General features: G+C 41.1%; 1 protein-coding gene across 7 annotated transcripts in view; it reads right to left on the bottom strand.

The window, feature by feature from the left end:
• LRRC4C (leucine rich repeat containing 4C) overlaps window positions 1-16,043 on the bottom strand; it is a 616,943-nt gene that overhangs the window by 81,559 nt on the left and 519,341 nt on the right. For 4 of the 7 annotated variants that reach the window (XM_083750681.1, XM_083750676.1, XM_083750675.1 and 1 more), the window contains one exon: window positions 4,130-4,302. The exons of the other annotated variants lie outside the window; for them this stretch is intronic. The gene's annotated coding sequence lies outside the window, so the exon portion shown is untranslated. The remainder of the gene's footprint in view (window positions 1-4,129; window positions 4,303-16,043) is intronic. 7 annotated transcript variants of the gene reach the window in all.

The raw sequence follows: 16,043 nt of genomic DNA, 5'->3' as shown, positions 1-16,043 counted from the left end.
CCTTGAGTATGGCTTGGTGGCTGATCATAAGGCAATACAGTTCCCTCAGCACAAGTGCAATGTTTGTGTGTTCAGGTGCTCCACTGAACAACCAGGCCACAGCAATATGTACCAGCTGCATCTTTTGGATCAAACCTATGGAAAGCCCCAAACAAGAGGGTGTTTCCTTTTACTGTTGCTGTTGCCCCCAAAACATGGAAAGGAGAATTCCTCTTCTCCTCCTCTCCACTGCAGCCATAGCAGCACTCATAGCAGCAGTGGGAAAGAGATCTGCCATTCCTTCCTCCTCTCTTGTTTCTCAGTTTTCTCACATGGAGAAAATATTTATTTAATTGTTTATTATTTTTATTATTATTATTTATATACCATCCTATACCCAGAGGTCTCAAGGCAGTTCACAGAACAGGATGAGATTTTGGGGAGAAATCTAGAATTTTGAGAATCAGAATGGCAGGAGCTCTGTATATACAAGGGTACTGCCAATTATCCTACCCTTGATGAAAGGAGTTGGAAACTCCTTTCAGATACGCAATGAATATCTATGAAGTAAACACTGTACTCTCTATACTCTCCTGAAGTATTGCTGACCCTTTGAAGATCTACCTAGACTCTGCATACCACATACAAGCATGGAAAGCACTATGGTTGAAAGTGCTCTCTTTAAGCAATTCTAGCTGCTCTGAACACCATGCAATGCATAGAAACTGAAATGTGGAATATATGTTTGGGGAGGGGAACCATGATCAAAGCGACATTCACATTTAAATCCAAACTAAGATGTACAGTGACAATGACATCATTTTGTTATTATTATACAGCCTTTTTCCATACAGGGAGGTTACCACAGCAGTGGATCATAACAGCTTCCCATTTCTCTTCCTGCTGTTAGGATTGCGCATTTCCCCCCATTAAAAACTCCTGCTGGACTCAGCACATTTGCCAGGCCTGTTCTACACTAGAGGTTGGTTCAGGAAAACATTAACCTATGGCTGCTAAGAGCAAGGAAATCAATACTGTAAACACATAACGTAATCCCCACAAAGGATGCAGCTAATATCACATGTAAATAATGATGAAACCTTTTATCTATACAGGTGTATGGACCTTCTTCCCTCCCTCTGCTGCCATCTGTTCAGTACGATTGGTGGCAGATGCTTTATTGATGAAACCGCTCTGAGTTTCATCTGTGAAGAAACTGTGTCTGGTGGGGGTTCTCCCCCGCCCCTGCATCTTTCCCATAACTATAGCTTTTCTGATGGTTTGAAATTTAAGTTTTGCCATTCTGCAGTTCTCCCAGCTGGTTTTGGCTTATATAAGAGCTCAGCTACAGCGCTGCTGAGCAAATTCAAAGAGGTTAGTCTGCTTTCTGGGGCTTAGGAGATAAGCTGCACAATTGTTCAGAGTTCATGGTGTTAACTTTCATGTATAGAAAGTGTGGTGGGTGCTTTAACTCAATTAACTAATTGAGTCCATACTTCAGTGTCCCAGGGTCAGGGACCATCCCTTTCCCCCTATCTGTCTGTCTGTTTCTTCTCCTTACAATGAAGCCTAGCCTAGCAATGCCTTTGTACATGGTCACTGATTAACAGCAGCAGCAACAACCATAATAAATCCAGTGCAAAAGAAAAGCAATGGCAATGGAAGTAGACTTGCATTTTGGGTCTTCAGCAAGAGAAGTTTATTAGCATATGCAAATGTGTTTCCACACAAAGACAAGGGCTTGGAGACAAGTCCAGTGCATGAGCTGGGAGATACGGGGGGGGGGGGGGATTGTGCACAGAGGCACTGCTCTCCTATTAAGAAAGTTGAGAATGGGGGGAGCACTAGTGATCTGGGCTCCATTTTTGTGTTCCTCCTCCCCCACCGCAAGACCAAATAGGTAATCAGTATTGGCCAGAGTATTGGGCAGCACAGGTGGCTGATGGGAGTGAAGGGAAAGTGCATAAACTGAGATTAGATGTTGAAAGGCAAATTGGTAAGTCACATAGTGGTCGCTGGGATATGGCAGGTGTTCAGCACAGGCATGCTTGACTGTGCCATTACCTCTGCATGAGTTGCTGAAAGGAGAACTGAGGCAGTCACAGTTCATCTCAAATAGCCCTTTCACCTCAGTCCTGCTCACATTTGCTACTTCCAACAATATCAGAAAATCCCAGGTGTGTGTTTCCTTGAGCAGCAAATTACACACACACCTTTTCTTTTCCTTCAGGGGCTGATGCTCAGATTTACTAACCACATTGTACCTGCTCAGAAGTTTGAAATTGCCACATTTCCTCCATGGTTGACACAGAGTATTAGTAATGTTGTGTACAACTGAATGATCAGAGGGTTCAGAGGACTCCCCTGCCCGTAAACAGACAGACTGAGGTTTCTGTCATCTGAATTCAGATTCAGTGACAGGACTATCGGTGTGCAGAGGCCTGGTGGTGAATGATCCTTCTGAGTACTCATTGGTTCATTCATTCATTTTTTTAGAAAAACTACCCTTCACTGATTAGGATGCGAGGGGGTTACAAAATACCATTCAATGTCTTCAATAATAATAATAAACATTTACAATCTTAACCATGATTTAAAATAATGGTTTTAAATTCACACCATCCCAGCACTACAGCAGGCAACACCCATGGCTGAAAACACATCCACCTCTTCCAAAAGCCCCGAGGAAGAGGAAAATCCACAGATAGGATGCCACCACCAAGAAAGCTCTGCCCTGAATCACAAGTCAATGAGGTTCCCCATCAGAAAAACAGCCTGGTACAAAGGTGGCCTAGTAGGGAAAGATGGGTCTCTATTGACTTGGGATGGTGTTGCATGCCAGTGTGTTTTTCTGTGGGATTATGGCTATTATCACAATTAATGGTTACTTTAAGAATTGAGGCACATCTATGCTATTAAAAGACCTGGGCATTCACAGTGGGTTTCTAAGATGGACTGCTAAAATTCACATTAATAGGTTGGAGAGAAGACACAACTTTTTTTTTGCTTCTTGGGGTTTTCTCACTCCTGCTATGCTTGTCTTTGTACAACACTGTGAAGTTCACTAGTGAAAGGGGGAGCAATGAGTGAGGAGTATTTAGGAGTGGTTTGTGGTCCAGCATGTTTAACCTAGTGAATTTATGGGACAGCTTTGTACCTGTCTTACTAACTCCTCAGTTCTGACTGGCTGATTTGAAAACAAGTAAGAGGAAGAAACAAAGAAAAATAATTTCACAAAATAAAATGTCAGATTTTCTAAGACATTGTGGCAATATTTATGTACTCTCTGTTTCTCTTATAACAGAATCTTTAGAGAAATCCATCCTATCATCATCATCATCATCATCATCATCATCATATATGCCTCCATTTTATTTTTATTGTTTTGACCTTCTTTCAGCAGCTTTCTGCATTCCAACAGGATCTCCAAACCTAGAAACTCAAAAACTGAGCTCACATTGACAATCACAAAGAATCACTATCCCAAAGCTAAAATCACCAAGAATGATAATTCAGGTGGTAGAAACTGCACGAATTAAGAGGTTTTTGTATTTCATTTTTTAACCACCATGATCCTAAAGCCCTCTTTATATACAGTACTACACTTCCTTATAATTTAAACATAAGTGTTATCATAAAAAATGAGACTTCATTTGAAAATAAGTCATAAACAAGAGGGTTCATTTAAGCCTGCACAGAGTGTTTTCTCCCCTAACTTCTAAACACAGTTGGATAAAAGTGTAGGACTTCAGCAGATTGTGCATTCCTAGCGGAGATGAGCCTGGTGCTGTTACCACCACCAGAACTTTAATTGCTGAAGAGTCACACAACTATGTAGCAAAATGAAATAGCTGCTTCATCTTCTTGTGCCATTTCAAAATATGCCATATTCCTGTCCAGCCAGAAACTCAATGGGGCTTACTTCTAATTCTGTTCACACAAAGGATTTGTCTGCAAAACTGAACTAACCAGTTTCCGCGATCTTCTTCTCAAGTTGTGGTAAAAGGCTCTAAAGCCAAAAAAATCTCGCTCAAGGATTCAATGTATGATCATAAACATTCCTTCACAAAGAACATTCCTAGACACTGCATTTTTTGCAAAGCAAAAATGGATTTCACATAAATAGTTAGGAGATGGAAAATAAACCTACCAGAATACCTAGTCCATCTTCTGCCCTTCTCCGTTCCTGGCCAATAATGCAGGTGCTCTAGTGGTTAGTCTATCTGCTTGAGTTACACAGACAAAGGACTTCTTTCTTGGGGCCAGCAAAATAGAAGCCAACCCTCTTGTTACAAACTGCCAGTCTTTCTTCATAGTCTCAATCTGTTTAAAATATGAAGAGAATATTTCATTCAGTATTACGTGGGCAGCAGGGACACTGAATGACTGCTGCATTCATTCAAGAAAGAGGGAGCTCATAGCAGAGCCCCCTCGTGACAAGCGAACTCAATAGCTGTGGTGGCCTTTCAATCAATGAGATAGCTCTTCACAAGTAAAACCTACCCAAAGGAGGTGGGAGTCATACAGAAGTCAATGGTCTGCAACTCATGGTTTACCAGGAGAAACCTGTCATCTGAGTATGAGAAATACAGAGGCCATGGAGCTTCTGAGAAATAAAAAAATGGGGGTGCAAAATGCCTGCAAATTTTATCTCATTAAACCCAGCTTGCAGTCCTCTTACTGAGAACTCGAGATGGATAGGTCAGCTTAGGTCTGTCCTGTTTCATTTTTGCTGGCAAACAGGAAGCTTGGAACTCATTTTGGAAAGGATGCATACATGAAATGTTTGCATTTAAACTGCATGCATTATTAACTGCATAATTGCACACATTTCACCCAAAATCCAGATTGTTCAATGGAGAATGACTTCTGTTCCCACCATGGAACTTCCATTCCCTCTCCTCTCCCCACGTGCCCCTGGAGGGGAGAGGGGGAGGGAAAGTTCCATTGTCTGATTGCAAGTTGTCCAGAGGGAACAATGACTTTGTCAGATGCAACCCATAATTTTGAGAGCAATTTTTACACACCAAAATGGCATTGCAAACTGGGAGTTGCACTTCCAGCTGCAAGCAAATTCTGGCCCATTGGACTGAGTCAATCTGCTGTAGAAAGCCTACCAAATTCCTCCTCCATCCTTATTGGGAACTGCTTTATTATTTTCAAAGGAGAAAAGTTGTCATGGCAGATCATTGGTGCCCATCTAATCTGAACTGAGCAAGTTTCATACATGGGATTCTCTAACATAGACTCTTCTCTGGATCTCAAAAAACTCTAGTGGTTTTAGGGTAATGTTAAACCAACACCAATAGTAGAAGAAATATAACTTTCATTAATATGACTTCTGAATTCTCTGTGTCTATAGAATCCAAATGGATATGACCAGCACCTACTCCCATTGAAGTCTGTAGAACAAATGTCACAGCATAATTTTCTCAAGACAAGTAATACAGTTTTTTAACAGCTTGTCCAATAGAGGGCAACAGTAGACACATAATTCTGAAAATTCCACCAGTCTATGAGTAGAAATACAACAATGCTGAAGGTATTGTATTTTTTGTTTTACACACAGCAACTTATGGGAGTTGCAATGCTGGGGCATGGTCCCAACTGGTCCCTTCATGTTGGCAGTAGGACTGGATTACTACTGCTTTACCAGTTGTCCCACACAAGAGTATTACTTGATTCCAATGGTGTGAGACGAAGGTGAGGTATTGTGGCATATCTGACACCCAACAGCCCAAGAATCCTGATGTAGGGTCGTAGTTCAGTGAAACAACATCTGTTTTTTCTATACTCTGACTATAACTGACTAAGGGGAGCCTTAGGGACATGAAGGTCCTTATGCATGTTTGAGCCTTGTAGAGACATAGCAGTTCTATCCTAATTGTCATTAAACTTTGAGCAAATTAAAGGGGTTTCGGTATTTTATAGAAATTAATATGGGGATGCTTTATATACCACAGGCTGTAACAAAAACTGCTTCTTTACATCAGTGCAGTTGTTGAAGATCCATAGGATTGATCTGTAATACATTTAGGCTTTCCTCTCACACTATATACGCAGTAACTGTTTTACTGTGGAGCATAGTGCACATCTATAGAAGAGTAAATTAGGTATTTTAGTGGTGGTAAAATACAAACATATTGCTATAAAAAGTACTTTCCCTTACCATTCTCATGTTGTGTCTGAAGATCCTAGACCAAATTAAACATCACCTTAACAGCTAGCCTGGTTCCATTTAACTTTTGGAAGGAACTGAGCTAATAATGTGGTCAGATGAGCAGTTTATAGATGTGTATAAAGGACTGTGGCCTTTTAACACCACCTAAAAAATAAAGAATCACCAAACATGACTAGGTCAATTTCAGTAGGTCTTCAACAACAGTAGCATCAAGGTTTCATTTAGAAATATACATGATGAACTTTCCTCTTTCAGTGCAAGGGAGAGGTGAAGCAGAAGCCATTAAGAAAACAAAACTTAGATCTTGGTCACTGCAATGTCGCACTACAAACAGCAGAGAATACTGCTCTTATACAAAAGAAATGACATGCTAGGGGGCTGGAAGAAATAAAAACGGTTTGAGAAATGGTCTATAAATACTATAAAAATTTGCAGGGTGCTTAAGAGCTAAAAAGGTTGTATTCAACTAAGTCTTGCTCAGTGTAAACCCATTAAAATTAATGAGCCTAAGTTACCTATGACCATTAACTTCAATGGAATTTAATACCACACTAAGGTGAAGCATTTTGGCTTGCCAGACCAACCGATTCCCCCTTTTCTCCCCTTCACACTATTCCAGGGGATCTCATGGCCCCTCTAGAGCCAATTTCAGGACGTGTAAGGATGGAGGCGAATCCTCATTGTGCAAGGGAAAGCCCTTGTGACAGCTGAATCCCGCCCAGCATCTCCATATGCTTGAACATCTTTCTGTGTCATTTTGCTTCAGTAGTCTGAGCAAAGTAATCAAAGTATTTATGCAATGAATTCAGCCATTTGTCCTGGTTGATGTGTTTTCATGAAATGATCAGTTATAATATCCAAATATTATTCTTCATTTGTAATGACTTATGAATCATTTGACCAAAAATTACAACTTATGGAGGCTATGCTGGCATTTCTTAGTACAATTATTCATTGTGCATGGTTAGTCACAACCAGGCTTTCGACAGGGCACACTAGATACTTTTCGGAGATGCAGTGAGGGGGGTAGGAATACGCCATATGTTAGTACATTTGTGTCATGGGAGCCATGTGCATAACTTGAGAAGCACCAGCCATATGGGAGGAGCTCAGTTTTACCTCATGTCATTTTTTAACCTTCTAGGTCACACCCACAATGTACATTTAAAGCACCATTGTACCACTTTAACAGTCATGGACAATCCTGCGAACTATAGTTCAGTAATGGTTCTGACTTCACAGAGCTACAGTTTATAGCACCTTAGGAGCCACCAACTCTTAGGGGTAGAGGAACTGTAGTCAGAAGAGGAGGGCACATCCTGTTCACCCAGGACCCACTGGTGCTCCCATAGCTAGCAACAGATATGTCCCCCTGAAACAGTGAACATCTACATGTTTAACTGTCCTGCAAGACATGAGAGTATAATGAGTAATCCTGCCTTGCAACATCTTTAGAAGCTTGGTGAGTGGATGTGCCAACCTGTTCGGAGAGCTCCATTGCTTCTGTGCAGTTTTAAACACCTTGTCCTGATCTTGGACTACACTTTCATCACTGCCTCTAGCCTAGCTGTGACTTGATACCCATGGCTGAACTTGTATCTCTTCTCTGTCTCAATAAAGATCTCTTCCTTACTCACAAGTAAAAGCGTCTGTTGTGGTGGTCTGGGCTGGAGCCATGGCAAGCCTCAACCTTGAAATGTGTTGTAAAGTTACAAAATGGGTTAAAAAGCTTTCTAAACTTTGGAGGATAGGGTATAACCCTAAAGCATTTTAGGTGCAAACTATTCAAGTTCCGGTCAATAGCTTCCAAATTCAGGACATTACTCTTTCCTCAAAGGGACAGTTTTTAATTCAGATGCTCCTGACCATGTAGAGATTCAGGTTACACTATCACTGCAGCTATTCTAAAGTTACAAAAGCAAGGAAAAAAAATCATCACCTTAAGAGCTGGCCTGGTTCACTTTTCCTTCACATTAGTAGGAAACTGAGCTAATGATGTGGTCTAATGAGTGGTTTATGCCTTCTGACAAACCAAATGAGGTTTGTCAGCATAGGCTCTAGGCAGCATGGAACTGCTGCAATTTTACATCTCATTGATTACCAGAATGAGGATTGCAAAAACATTCATACAGCATCAAATATCCTTCACAGACCACAGAAATTCAAGCCTTCGCAGAGAAGAAATAAAATGAAGCAACTGGGTAGCACATTGTTTTCTATGTGTATATTGTGGCAAACTGACCTCTATATAAGCTAATAATAAAACAATGAGGTAGCAAACTATAGAGGCTGAAATTTCATGGGTTAGATACAGAATTCTATGGGTTCTGGACTGGGTTACATGTTAACAGGCAGTTCAGGCACCAATGATACACTTGCTTTTCATGAAAAGCACTAGAGTGTTTATTGCACAGTCACAGAGAGTGTGCACTACACCAGCAATAAGGGTATATAACAGACAAGTAACATTAAAGAGGGGTCTACAAAATTAATACTATGATTCTAAGACTTTTATGGTATTCCTGCTATATAAATAGCAATTATTAGTCTTAATTATAATAAAGCAAAATTAACACCCAGGAGTTGATTTTTGGGTGAAAGGACTGTGAGATCAATTCAGTTTTTGCATTGTAAGCCAAATCATATGCTCAGAGTGTTCTCAGAGGCACTCCATTCTTTAATCCTAACTATGGCTTTTGCACCTGGCTCTAGTTGGTAGATATTAAGGTTTTAGCAAAAAAATAAAGTAGATCTGTCAAGCCTGAAGTCTACCCAAACCTGTCATAAAGTATGCCTCTGAATAAAAATATAAGAACATAGAACTAGCCTGCAGGATTAGGCCCATGGCCCATCTTTCACAGAGGCCAACCAAATGTCTGTAGCAAGCCTGCAAGATGGACCTGTTCCGAACACAACAACACTTGGCCCACCTGTGATATCCAGAAGATAATGAATGCCTTAGGAACACAATTGCTATTGCATTCTTTTAATGGTTATCTCCAGTGTGTTTTTTCCTGGGGGTATGCATACCCCTAAACATTTTGTGAATCTTTGTACTTATGCCCATTTGCTGTATTTATTTTTTCCAATTCAAACTATAAAATGGTGATTTTCTTGAGTCAAAATGAGAGTACCCCTAAACATTTTTTTTTTTGGGGGGGGGACACACTGGTTATCTCAATTATTTACCTGTTAAAAAGTAAACTAACTAAGGCTACAATCTGATAACAACTTGCCAGGGAGTAAGTCCCATTTGACTCAATTCATGCATATGGTTGCTGAGCCACCTGAAATGAAAAATTCTCTTCTGCCACAACATTGCAATAATGCATTTTGTTATTAACCACATCAACTGATATACACAGAAAGCTTCTGTTGAGTTAGGTAGGAGCTGATTTGTAGATTGCATCAAGGGTGTGTGTGCAAAACAACAATGGAATCCAGCCATACACTGGAGGAGCCAACAGAAAACACAGCTACAAGTGCTCACAAGTCTACCACCATCATGGAAAAAAGCCTATATGATACAAGGCTGACAAAGACCAACCTCCCACAATCCAGACCACCAGATACAAAAACTAAAACCACTTAACTCAATCAGATGATCTCAGAGACAGACCATTGGTTGTCATCTGTACAACCTATTTATATAACACATGAATTCAGCATTATAAGATACTCTAGAAAACTATTTTACAGATGGAAAATACTGGGGGGGGGGGCTGAGGGGGTCTTGGTCTAGAAAGGCAATCCATCTATGACAGAGAACTCAAAACCTTGCAGAGCAGAAGTAAATGAGCCAAGTCCTCAGATCAAGGAGAAGCTCTATGCTGGAGACCACTCCAAACAAAGATAAAATCACTCAAATAAGCATGCCAACTTAATTACTTCTTAGAGGTAATAATTCTATGCCTTGCATAGTAGTCCAGACACCGAATGCCAATAACATATGTTATTATCAGGGAGTAGTTGACTATATGAGCGTCATGACAATTCCTGGAAACTGGGCCATATCAGAGAGACAATAAACAAAGGTAGTCATCATAGGTGTGGTAACCTCTCACATGGACAAGGCCTTTAGCTTCTTTGCAAGTTTAACTAAATCCAAGGGAAGGGTGCTGATCTAAATTAAAACCTCCAGCAAAAATAGCAACATCCTTTCATTAAGAAGCCTGAGATTGAGCAACATATTTGTAGTGGTTCTAGGGGTTGCTCGTGCGTAAACTGGCGCCACACCTGGCTGGGTTGCCTGAGTGAACCCTTTCTGTCTGGACAGCCACTTGCCCGTGGCTGTCTCAATCGCTGGCAGAATCCGTCAGTGGGCATTTCTTGAACTTCTTCCAGCAAAGAAGCTCTTTGACGCCTAGTCTCCACCTACTCTCCCAGCGCGGAAGCCTTCTGCGCAAGGAGGGTGTGGGCAGAGGAGGACCCTTACTCTCCCCGCTGGTCCCCGGCGAGGAGTCATGGGACCACCTCACGGATTCCCCCATCTGCCCCCCTTCTCCACTGGTGCTACACTGATTCCCTTCCCCAGAAGATGGGCTGCCTCTCCCCATCCCGGGACGCTCTCTGGAATCCCTCTGGAGCCTGCTCTCTCCCTCTGGCCCTGATGGCAGTTCCCTGACAATATTTTTAGAGGGAAAAGAAACAGGTATCTTTTTCCTTCAGAAAAGGAAAAAATATAAAGATGCATAAAACCAGGATGCAGATTATAGTGGGTATATAGCTCATAATGTACGCAGCTAAACAAATAAAGGGGCAAAAATGAAATCCTGTTTTAACTGTGACATTTGAGGCCTCACCAGCATATGCAGACTTAGGCAGTACAATCAACTATTGCACTTCAGACTACAGGCAGAGATACAATTTTTAATACTCACGTATGTAAAAAACTTTTTTTTTTGCAAGCAGTAAATAAAGATCAGTATATCGGGAACAAGTATCAAAGCCCTCTTGTGCCAATTGTTTACGAGCAGTGTGCTGTTTGGAGTCACACAGAAAGCACACAAAATGTGACACCGCCACTGCACTGACTCTGACTGAGCTGTTATTTTGCCAAACCCAACTGCGGAAAGAGCCAAAAGATGAGGAATTTACAAAGAACAACATCACCACAATCACACTGGAGAAAAAGAGGGAATTAAATTTTGGGCTCCTCTCTGCAGTAGAAGTCATGGAGATATAAGTGACCAAGTAACATAAATGCATATGTGACTTTGACCATGCTCTATAATACGCCAATACATGGCTTTGGAAAGGAATATCCCCTTTTCTTCTAAGGAGAGCTGGGGGGGGGGGGACAGAAGGGGGTTTGCCCGTGCTCACAAAATAGAGATGTTTTAGAAATATTGCTTTCTTGCTCCAACCCCTCCTTCCCCTTTTAATAAACTTTGCATGACTACGCTGTTTATCTTACTCATGTTCACAATTTTCACACTCAATCATTCTTTTTAGGGTGGTGGTGGGAAATCTCTAATAGAACTATTCTGTGATACATGGCTTTGGCATTTAATATAGTTGAGGTTTTTTTATTAAATATGTATATAATAATAATTTATAAGGTCACACATCACACTGGCATCTGGGTGACCTTATAAAAATCTAAGCAGGAGGTAAATAAAGACTAAAGATACGTGTAGGGGATAAAATGTCAGATGTCATATTTCCCATCCCCCAATGTACATTTGTTAAACCTAAAGCACAAGTTAAATATATATATGGCATTTATGGATGGGGGGGGGGGGGATCCCATAAACAATCATTGTGGTTACCCTTTTTATGTGAACATTTTATTCTGTATTGTAAAAATAGTTTCATACGATAATTTCTGGCCTATCTGTGAATCTTTCAGAGCTCAGATATATTCAGCTGCATTGTTGTGGTTTTGCTATTTTATTGGCTTTCACTGATTATTACTTTTGTACTCATTACATTATAAACCACTTTGTAAAGAGCAATGCAACTTCTGTGAATAAATAAAGCAAGAAACTCATGCACAGGACTGGGCTAGACAGCACTTAAATCCACACGTGCCAGCAGTACTTTCCAGCTGCACATTTTCAAAATGATCTAGCCTGATTTCTCCTTTAAAAATTATGCTGTTCATTCACATTTTTCCTAGATGCTTACACATTTGAATTTATTTGAATTTATTATTTATTGAATGCTCCAGGGCCTATAGGCTATGTGTTCAGTAAAGCCCAGAGTGATATGGAAGCCCAGAACTAACATTCCCTGAAAAATGCCATCTGGCCCATGTCATTGGGCATGTTGTTCACCCAACATGTGATAACAGCTTCTTTTTTCTTTGTGACAGTTATGACTGTTCTCTTTTGATGCTCCCTCAGCAGTGCAGCCTTATAAAACTAAGCATTTGCTTGAATCTCTGTAAATACCTTTTCTCCTGAGTTGAGCAAAGATCTTAGAGTGCCCTTTGTCATTCTTTGACCCAAACAAATATAATGGTACCTTGGTACTCGAATGGTTTGGCTCCACTGGAGGAGGAACAGGAGTGCAGAAGGAGAGGACCGCCCCCAGCACCACTATTCTGGTAGGATGCCATTGCGGCGCCGCTCCCCGGACACGCGCCGTGCCCCCCCAAGCGCCAGGTACCACGCCCCCGGGGTGCACGCCATGCCTCCATTTGCTCTCCGCACCCAGTAGTGGAGCATGCAGCTTTGCCACTGCTTGGCTCCCAAACAAATCGGCTCCCAAACGCTGCAAACCCAGAAGTAAATGTTCCGGTTTGTGAATGTTTTTCAGAAGCCGAATGTCCAACGTGGCTTCCGCTTGAGTGCAGGAAGCTTCAACAGCCAATTGAAAGCTGCACCTTGGTTTTCGAATGGTTTCAGAAGTCAAACGACTCCCGGAATGAATTAAGTTTGAAAACCAAGGTACCACTGTATGTAATGCAACCCCTCCAGATCTCCTACCGATGACAACTTCTTTTATACCCTTGCTTGTGCTGTCCACTTACTACTGTGTTTTGCTTCCCCTTCCATTTCTCCCCATCTTGGGAGACTGGCAACAATCACAAACTCTAAGGGCACTATTACCAGCCAACAAATAGTGCAGCAACATATTTATTCTCCAAAATAAAATGCATTCTGACAGAGTTTTAGGACATTTGGAGTTACCAAGAGTGAATTCACAGCAATCAGCTCATCACTAAAACATTTATATTGCTACACATTTATGGACAGCTGCAACTTCATAGCTAAAGCGATGCTGCAGAGAGTATAGCCATCTGGATTTCACAGTTGCAGAGAGACTAAACAAGAAGTCCTACACTTCCAAACATCTGATCAATAGGGGACACTTATGAATAATTTCCATTAGCTGCACAGCACAAGCTTTTGTTGCTCAAGATTCCATACAGTATCAGCAATGATGGGCATACTTCTTTGACAGAACCATTTAGTACTGTAAGCAATGATTCATTATAGAACTCAGTGTATGGGCAAGCCTATTTATTGTGAACAGCAGGCAAAAGTTTATTGACTTCAGTGATTTAAAAACTGCAAACAGGATGTTGAACTACTTTAGCTTGCAGGGAAGGGGGAGGGAGAGGGAGAATCACCCAACACTTTCCATATAAAGTAAAATAGAAACATTTTAGCATCTCATTTCAGTTTATTAGTATGAATGAATGGTGGTTGTTTTGGAAATTCTTACTTGAATGTAGCCAACAATATGCACAAGTAGCATATAAACAAATATTATGTGAAACTCCAAATCCTGCACTCAATGAAATTTGGAATAGATTTGGAAGTGCCAGAAATGAAGCAGAATACGTCTCTTTTGTGGAGCAAGAAAAGTTCCAAGAAACTAGAGGGCAGGTTTTGTCAAAGTACTAATCCATGCTGGAGTTTATATTTTCCCATCTTTGTGTTAGAGTCCAGCAATGAATTTCAGTAAATGGAAAGATCCTCTCTTAAGCACTGATTCACTCTTCAGAAGTGGTGGTCAATGCAATTATTCACAAAAAAGGATACAATTATTATTTTAATTTTATTTATTAAATTTCTATACCGCCCTTCATCCGAGGATCACAGGGTGATTTATAATATAAACATACATAACCACATAGCAAGGCAACAAACCAAAAGAAGAACACCCCCCCACACACACACACCATTTAAAAGCTCATAGATTGTTTAATTAGCCAAAGGACTGGGAGAAGTGGAATGTTTTTGCCTGGTGTCTAAAGATACGTAACAAGGCACCAGGTGAGCCTCTCTAGGGAGGGCATTTCATAAGCAGGAAGCCACCACAGAAAAGCCTAAACAAAATAAAAAAATTCCTTCCAGTAGCACCTTAAAGACCAACTAAGTTAGTTCTAGGTATGAGCTTTCGTGTGCATGCACACTTCTTCAGATACACTGAAACAGAAGTCACCAGACCCTTCTATATAGTGAGAAGGTGGGGAGGGGTATTACTCAGAAGGGTGGTGGGAATGGGTGATTGGCAGATAGCTGTGATGAGCCTGTTGACGACTCTTAACGACTGCAATAGGTCTTACAGGAAAAAGTAAGGGGTGAGAAGGTGAAAAATGGCTTTGTCATGTATAATGAGATAAGAATCCAATGTCTTTGTTCAGACCAGGTCTCTCCATGGTTTTAAGTTTGGTAATAAGTTGCAATTCAGCAGCTTCTCTTTCCAGTCTATTTCTGAAATTCCTTTGTAATAGAACAGCTACTTTGAGATCTTGTATAGAATGTCCTGGGAGATTGAAGTGTTCTCCTACTGGTTTCTCTGTCTTGTGATTCCTGATGTCCGATTTATGTCCGTTTATCCTTTGGCATAAGGTTTGGTTTTTATTTTGTTTTGACTATGGCAGACCAACACGGCTACCCACCTGTAACAGAAAAGCCTGTTATTGGGTTGCTACCCTCCAGACCTCTCATAGAGGAGGCACCCCAAGCAGGGCTCTGTTGATGATCACAGGGTCCAGGGCACTTCATATGGGCAGAGCTGTTCCTTACATAAAACATACTGGTGGTATGTTCATAACAGGTATTCTATATGTTGAAGATAGATACGTTGAAGATAGCTTGCTTCCTTTCCTAGCACCTGAACTGTTGCCTGGGCACATTGATGGATTGCATGTGGACTTCATCCAATCAATTCATTGGTGCTGTCCATCACTTCAATGTAGGAGAGATTACCTAGGTTTGGAGTTATGGTTTGTGCTGGATGGCTTATGCCTGGACCTTGTGTTTGCTCCTGGAAGTCCTGGTGGATGTCCTGGAGATGTTTATCAGCTCCTTCCTTTCCCCAGTCTTGCAGATTTGATCATTGTCACTTATGCTCTGGTCACATCCAGATTGGACTACTCTATGTGGGTCTACATTTGCAGATTGTTTGGAGTCTTCAGATCCTGCAAAAAGCAGCAATCCAAGTGGTTCCTGGTATATCACTTTTTTTCATTTGTGCTGGCTTCCAGTTAATTTATGGGCACAATTCAGAGTGAACTTGCCCAGGCAATGCATCTGAGGCCATGCTCTGTGTTCCACTACATTCAAAAACGTGCTTGGCAGAGACACAAGAGCAGTCCTTCTTGGTCGCAGCACCCAGATTGCAGAATTTCCTCCTAAAAGAGGTTCAATTCCCCTCTCTCAAGGTGGATGGCTTTTTTAATTCCTCTGTGTTTCAGTAATCAAGTGAAGCGTTTATTTTTAATCTCATTGTTCTTATTCTTATATTGTGATTTTAATCTGAAAGCCACTTTAAGGGCTAGAGAGCAGAATAGAAATTGCCTATATTTCTCCATGGTTATGCCCCAATTATGGGACTCCCCCTTTGGCAACATGCATTGTCCCCACATACATACACACTATACATTTAAAGCACCCCCTACCCCCTACCAAGAATCCTGAAAACT

The sequence above is a fragment of the Podarcis gaigeae genome (genome assembly GCF_964106915.1).
Source record: "Podarcis gaigeae genome assembly, chromosome: 1".
Lineage (NCBI taxonomy): Eukaryota > Metazoa > Chordata > Lepidosauria > Squamata > Lacertidae > Podarcis > Podarcis gaigeae.
Note: the sequence above shows the minus strand (reverse complement) of the source record. Positions and strands in the feature narration are given on the sequence as shown.